The 8,278-nt window shown below is 35.1% G+C and overlaps 1 pseudogene; it reads left to right on the forward strand.

Moving 5' to 3' along the window:
- The first annotated feature begins 3,600 nt into the window (after positions 1 to 3,600).
- On the forward strand, positions 3,601 to 6,970 carry LOC120281198 (annotated as a pseudogene).
- Positions 6,971 to 8,278: the final 1,308 nt, after the last annotated feature.

The following is an 8,278-nucleotide window of genomic DNA, read 5'->3' on the forward strand; positions in this document are numbered from 1 at the left end:
ACACGTCTCTAAATTATTCTCACAGACTAATTTAATTGACTTAATTAGAAAGTTTAAAAATGATTAAAACTTATAAAAAAAGAAATGTGTAAATTTGTGGTTTATCCATATTTAACTCAAAAAAAAAAGAGAAATGTGACAAATGACAAATAAAAATTAAAATTAGGTGATTGAGATTTTCAAAGAAGCATTATTCTATTTTAAAATCACTAGTTAATTAAGTGCTAATTAAAGTTTTAATTAAGAATTGGGTTTGGTAAGAGAATCTAAACATTCATGCATTCTCTATCATGGGAAAAAAAAAAAAGAGAAAACACACAAACCATGTGAAAGACGAGTTTGGTGGTAGCATAAATTCTATTTTTGTTGAGCAATTACCCTTTTGTCTCAGCATACAACATTAAAGAAGAGGATATTGATAAATAATAAAAATTAACTACAATTATAATTTGAGATATTAGAGGTAACCAATTAAGAATTTTTATGGTTAAAATGTTTTTTTAATATTTTTCTTAACAATCACTTTAATTTTATCTTTAATTTATTGATATAATTAATCCCTCATAATATATATTTTTTTTTGTAATTCCCTAATAATTAGAAAATAAAGTATGAAAAAAAAAGTTTTCCATCTACCAATACAATTTCATGAGTTGTTTAGGTTATATTGAAAACAATCTCACATTAGTCAGAACATCCCAATATTATAGAAGAAATAATTGATAAATAATAAAAATTAACTGAAATGTAATTTGAGATATTGATGGTAACCAAAATAAATATTAAAACATTAATCTAGGGTTAAAATCAATCATTTAAATTTTTTAATAAAAATTATTTCAGATTTACTAATAATTTACCTATATAATTAATTCTTTAAAAAGTACTTTCTTTAAACTTTGTAATAGTTCAAAAATAAAGTAAAATGCTAAAAAGCTATACATGTATCAATTCAATTTCATATTTTTTTGTGTTTTCTGTTCACAGCAGTGTGCGCTCTTCCATAAGTGACTATTTTCATACCTATGAAAAAATATTAAGATTTAAATTACTTTGCTTAGTTACTGAATATATATATATATATATATATATATAAATTCCTTTCATAAATTTATGCTCATTTCTTTCCGGTAAGAAAAATGCAAAATATAAATATATTATTTCATCTCATGTTCATTTTTATACTAATGTAAGTCTATTATTAAAGATAATTTAGAGCTTAATTTTTTTTAAAACAAGTAATTTAAAACTTAATAATTATTCTAAGTACTCAGATCAAAGTTTATAATTTGAAATCTATGACATTGTTTAGTTTAAATTCATCACTTAATAATTATCTAAATTATAAAAACTCTTGATTTTCACCTATCTATTTAATTAGTAGGAAAATAATCCAATGAACTCGGTTCCGTGGTAACTACTACAAAATCGAGACATGGCTTATTTTAGCATGAGTTAAATTTTGTTATTTATTTATTATATAATATAAAGATAAGTTGGTAATTACATTAAAAGATTATTGCCTTTTATTTTAGAAACCATTTAATTGAAGTGATCCAACGACTTAGGATGAGCCACACATCGGCTTCATCGTAACAATTATGAAACAGAGTTCGTTGGATCATTTCCTAAACGACTCATTTAAATAATATTTATTACAATATTTGTATAAATTGAACGCTTATAAAAATAAAAATAATATGTATATGAAAGTATTTAGAAAGGTTTTTATTTATCATCTTTTAGGATGATTACTTTTCATTCATAACATTTTAGATATTATTTGTGATTAATTTTGGCAATATATATAGATTGTAAAATATTAGATTATAAATAATTAATTTTAATAAATAATTATTTTCTAATAACATGTCTGTGTGTGTGGGTAAGCAAATGAACATATAATTGATTTTAATAAAAAAATTACAGAGGTTTTTAATAAATGTATAACGTAGTTTACACAAAATATCTAAAATTAATAGATTATAACTTTTTTATTAAAATAAAAAATAATAAAGTTTTTTAAAAAAAAAAGTTAGTTTCAAATATTCCCTCCTTAAATTGCCATTTTTCCTTAAATTCTGAATTTGAAACATTGAATTATATAATAAAACATGATAAACATATAATTAAAAATCAAAATTAATAAATTCAAATTTATAAAATCCGATCTCCATCCTTCACACACACACACATATATATATATATATATAAAAGGAACCCTCTTTTTTTAAATTATCGCCGGAGTTTGAGGTTCCCGGCGGCTGGCGAACCGGCACTCCGACAGGATCATAAGCGAGATCATGAATGTTTTCTCAGGGAATTGGAGGTTGGAGTCCTCCAGGTACGACGAAGACGACGATGAAGAGGCGCTACGATGGGCGGCGCTGGAGTAGCTTCCGACGTACGACAGGCTGAGGACTGGGTTCTTGAAGCAGACCATAGAGGCCGGTGATGGGGTCTTTGGCGCCGGCGGGATAAGGTACGAGATAGACGACAAGCGCCCTTTTTATATGAATATAAACAGTACTGAACAGTACTTGAACCCAAATGTACAGTGTATATACAGTATGAGAATAATATAAGAATTCCAGATGAACAGTACGGTAAATAGTATTTTTGGGGGAGGGATTTGAACCTATGACCTCCCTCTTATATTTTGGTGTCATAACCAACGCTTCTTCCAGAAGCTTCGAGACAGCATCGATAGTTTTTTTTTTTTAAATAATATTTTTTTCCAAATGTCTAAAAAAAAATTTTTTTTATAAAATATATACAGAAACCAAGTAATTTGGATTAAAAGTTTATTTATTTTATTTATTTATTTATTTGGCTTCTCGTTTTTGGTTTGTGAAAATTTTTAACCAACCATTGATTAGTTAGTGTAATTAATTATTACTTACATTGTGGACAGACAGACGCATGATAGCATTTGCATTTCTCTGGACAACTCTTTGTAACATGACCCTTGTCATTTTTGTAAAAAGAAAAAAAAATATTAATGTTTATTTAATAAAAGAACATATAAATATTAAAAATAAAAATGAATTTACATTTTATTTTATTTTATTTTTTTGTGTGTGTGTAATGAAACAGGGTTGGGATTCAACTACCAACGGTTAGGGGTGTAAGCGAGCAGAGCTACTCGTGAGCTATTCGAGATCGGCTCGGATAATATTCGAATTCGATTCGAAATTCTGCGAGCCGAGCTCGAGCTCGAGCTACTCGAATAGTTTTACGAGTCGAGCTCGAGCCTCAAAATACCCAACTCGATAAGCTCGCGAGCCTAATCGAGCTTTCAATATAAATTAAATAAATAAATATATATATATATATATAATATTATAATTTTTATATCATAATTTTATATATAAGTACATTATATATATTTTATATATGAGCTTAAACGAGCTTGAGTCGAGCTTATATTTACGAGCTTTGATTCGAGCCTAGTAGAACTAATAGGATGTCGAGCTTCACGAACCGAGCTCGAGCAGCTCGAGTAATACACAAGCCGAGCTTGAGCAAAGCAAACTAAGGCTCGAACGATCTCGAGCCGAGCTTCGAGCTTCGAGCTTTACTTACGAGCCAAGCTTGAGCATGTTAATACTCGGCTCAGCTCAGCTCGGCTCGTTTACACCCCTACCAACGGTGCAAGTGAGTTTTGAACACTTAACCATACAAGCAAAATGCCACGTCGGCAAGCGGGCCCTACCCACATTAGCCAACATGGTTCAGGACATCACTGAGTTAACGTTAGGACGACTCGGTTTAGGACTCGGCAAGAGAACAATACTAACGATCCTAGATGACGGTTTAAGCATCATAAAACCCTCAAGGATGATGTTGCTACTGGGCCCACCATCATCCGGGAAAACAACTCTGCTATTGGCTTTGGCTGGGAAGTTGGTCCCACTTTAAAGGTAGGTCACAATCTCAGGTGACTGTATTTGACTCGGTCTTAACTCAGTGTAGTTTTCACCAGAGAAGTGGAGAGAAATCATATAACGAGTTGAACGAGTTGGTGACTCAGATGACATCAGCTTACGTGAGTCAAAGTGATGTGCACATTGGGGAGTTGACCGTGAGAGAAACCCTTGACTTTGCTGCCAGGTGTCAAGGGGTGGGACCTAGATATGGTATATAAAAATTTCTTTACATTTTAAATTTTATTTTTATTTTTTCTATTATTTAGTTATTTATTTATTTATTTATTTAAATAAATGAATAAATAAATCAGAACTTTTAATGGAGTTAATGAGGAGGGAAAAGGAGATGGGAATTCACCCGGATGCTGACGTGGATCTCTTCATGAAGGTAAAAGTAAAACCATATTCCTTTTAATAATTTTTATTTATTTATTTATAAATATTTAAAAAATGTTTTAGGCTACTGCAATGGAAGGTTTGAAGAGTAACTTGCAGACGGACTACACGCTGAAGGTAATTGTTTTGTTTTTCAATATTAACAAATTATTCTTATTATTATACATATTTATATTTATGTTTATATATATATTTGCAGATATTAGGGTTGGATATTTGTGCAGACACAATAGTTGGTGATAAGATGAGGAGAGGGATATCAGGTGGTCAGAAGAAACGGGTAACTACAGGTAGCTAGTCTTCATTTAATCTAAACAATAAAATTAAAAAAAAACAAATATATAATAATTATGTAATTAAAAGTAACTAATAGTTATACATTCATAAAATTAAAAAATATAAATTTAAACATATAAATATATCTAACTAATATAATATATATATATACACACACTTAATTTACACCTTATAAAACATTAAAATTTAATTTGTTAATTTTATTTGGTTCACTTGCAAGGTGACTAATTAAAATAAAACAAATGCTTATCAAAGTGTACATATTAAGGTAACTAATAGTCTCACATCATAACATATTAGCTTAAATTTTTTTTATTAAATGGGACCTAAATAACATATTTAGTTTGCAAATTACCTGCATCTTAAACAAGTGAACTTTGTTTTTAATGCATTTTATGGCAATGGGAATTGCAGGAGAGATGATTGTAGGACCAACAAAAAACACTGTTTGTGGATGAGATATCAACTGGACTGGACAGTTCTACCACCTTTCAGATTGTCAAGTGTTTACAGCAAATTGTTCATCTGGGAGAGGCTACAATACTTATGTCCCTACTGCAGCCTGCTCCGGAGACATTTGAGCTTTTTGATGACATTATACTTCTCTCAGAAGGTCAGATTGTTTATCAAGGACCTAGAGAGTATGTGCTTGAGTTCTTTCAGTCTTGTGGCTTCAAATGTCCTGACCGCAAAGGCACTCCGTGGGATGGGGAGTGGGGGCTTCCTCCTCCCCGATTTCCCAACTGGGACGAAGACGGAGAATCCCCGCCCAAAATGGGAGAGTGAGTAGGGAGATACTCTCTGTCCCCGCGCCGCCCCATGCCCATCCCTAATGAATAATCCTAAAACTCATTTGTTAAGAAACTGTTCTTTCCCCATCTCAAAATATTATATATATACATATGCATGCCAAAGCATGCCAAAACCACATTGTTCAAATGATTAGTAGCACCAATCCGAATCTTTGGGCAAAAAACAGGGTAATTTTTTTGAGTGCTCACCGAAATTTGGTCAACTTTCACATTGGTCACCCGACTGAAAAACGCAACAAAATGGTCACCCATTTTTGAAATATTTTCACCGGGTAGTCACCCCCACTATTCCGGTGACTTAATGCTGATGTGGCGACTAGAAAATCCGAGTCAGCCTCATTCAGCCACGTCACAAGCTCCAGGTGGCAGAACACATCATCAACTATCTTTCCCAGTCAGCCCCTTGTGATGTGGCATTTCTGGCCACCACGTCATCTAAATTTGGCTGGAAAATCCCAAGTGACTAACTGATGAAAACAAATTAATATCTAATGACCAAAAGAAAAAACAAATTGAAATACAATGACCAAAATGGAAATCAGCCATAACATAGTGACTACATGAAAAATTTACCCATGTATGATACGTATGTGTTGAAGTTTCTTTAAAAATCTTCCTTGCACAAATAATACTTAATAAAATCTATTTTAGAAGTATAATGTTCATCATAATTTCACATGTCTAATAATATTTCTATTTTTAAATATTAAATAAATTTATTAATTGAGTAAATAATGCAAAAACATTTAATGGATAATATTAAGACTCATTTTTAAGTAACTGCTCATATTCATATATATATATATGCCAAAGCCATCTGGTTCAGGTGATTAGTGGTACTAACCCGGACCTTTAGAGAAGAAGAGAGGAGGTACGAGTTCAAATTGCAAGTAAAGAAGATAACTCCGCAAAAGTTTAGATTCTCCGTGCACACCCCAATAACCCAAGGTAAGGGGTGCTTGAGTCATTAAACCCACACATATCACTTTGACTGATGAGAGACTTGTCCCCTATATATATATATATACATTAAAGCCCCTAAACTATACAAATTTGGACATTACACCCTTGCCACGACATGGATTCATGTCTATCATGTGGCATGGCAAGTGGGGGTCAACCCCCTCCTCCATCCAATATGAGCAAAACCTAGGCGAATGTGGCCGCTACGGCACAGCGAAAGCCCCTTTTGTCTCCGCTAGTTGATGGCCCCGTGTGGCATGGCAAGTGGGGGTCAACCCCCTCCCCCCATCCAATATGAGCAAAACCTAGGCGGATGTGGCCGCTAAGGCACAACGAAAGCTCCTTTTGTCTCCGCTAGTTGATGGCCCCGTGTTAAACAAGCTAAAAGCTAGTACATCAGAGTTTCTCCGGTTGGACCGTGACACTGTTTCAAGGGCGAGGATACGCTTCCAGACGTCGTTATACGGGAAATTCTTTGGGAAGTCTCCACCGTTCGAGCAGGTTAAGGAGATACTAAGTTTCAAGCGGAATGAGCTTGGCGTCTTCCAGATCTCCGACTTGCCAAACGGCTAGTTGATTCATTGTGGAACACAGGAAGCTATGCATCATTTGCTGTTTGATGGTCCTTGGGCGGTGAACAGCATTTTCCTGCAGTTGACCTTGTGGCAGCCTTACTTCAAGCCTGCATTCACGAAATTATCTACGGTGGCTATCTGGGTTCAACTGCACAACCTCCCCGTCAAGTTCTGCGATGGAGAGGCACTGGAATCTATTTCTACCATATTTGGACAATTGCTTAAGATTGATGAATTTACCTCTTCATTATCCAAGTCCAAATACGTTCTAATCTGCATCAAAATCGATCTTGCCAAACCATTAAAACAAGGGTTCTGGATTGGAGATAACGAACACCGTGTCTTTGTTGTCGTCCTCTATGAGAGGTTGCCTACTTTCTGCTATAAATGTGGGCTTGTTGGCCATGGGTCGAACACCTGCAGCCTCCAAAGCTCTGGAAGTCTGGAAAAAACCTCACCACTCCTTTGCAACGATCTGAGTGATCTGCAACGGCAGGAGGTCAGAGATAACTCCAACCTCATGAGCAACGACTTGTAGGCAGGGTCAGACCCAAGGCCAGTAGACTCATTGGGAGAGATAGATACTGTGGATGATCCCTCAAACACCGACTACGAGCCTTGGATGCTGGTGTCACGAAGAAGAGGTCACGGCGGTGGTCGTGGTAGCGCCGGCGGCTCTAGAGGTCTGGGAGCACGTGTGGCGTATGCAAAGTCACGTGACTCTGGCTCTCTTCTTCCCAACATCTCAAAAGTCAGGAATAACTCTGCATGTGTGACATGTGATGGAAGCTCCATGCGTGGCAGAGGAAGCACTATCACTGCTAGGGCTCATGTCTCTAGGAATATTGAAGATGAATCGGTTCCTCCTTTTGATAAAGTTACTCTTCACATGGCTCAAGATAACTATCCTATCCTTGCAGATCACTTGAAGACCAGGCTAGAGAGTGGCACGCCATCTGAAGCACGTCTCCTTTCGGCTTCCGAGGGGGACTTGACTCTAGCACCCTCTCTGAGTCCCAAGGAGACAACGCCTCCTGACATGCCCACTATGCCCTCCTCTCCTATCTTATCCAAAGGAGAAAGAAGATTGTTTTTTCAGATACACGGGCAACCTCTGGAAGCCATCACCCTATCCTTAAAACTTCAAAAACCCTCTCTGAAGGGATTGAGGCTGGGGTTCCTTCGGAATCCCATCAGATAATCGTTAATAGAGTCTCTTTGGCCCTGATGCCTTCCCGACACTCCTTTAGAGACACCGACGAAGATATAAGCGATTCTGAAGAGGATGTTGCTGAGTTATCAGAAG

Source organism: Dioscorea cayenensis, chromosome 17 (genome assembly GCF_009730915.1).
Source record: "Dioscorea cayenensis subsp. rotundata cultivar TDr96_F1 chromosome 17, TDr96_F1_v2_PseudoChromosome.rev07_lg8_w22 25.fasta, whole genome shotgun sequence".
Lineage (NCBI taxonomy): Eukaryota > Viridiplantae > Streptophyta > Magnoliopsida > Dioscoreales > Dioscoreaceae > Dioscorea > Dioscorea cayenensis.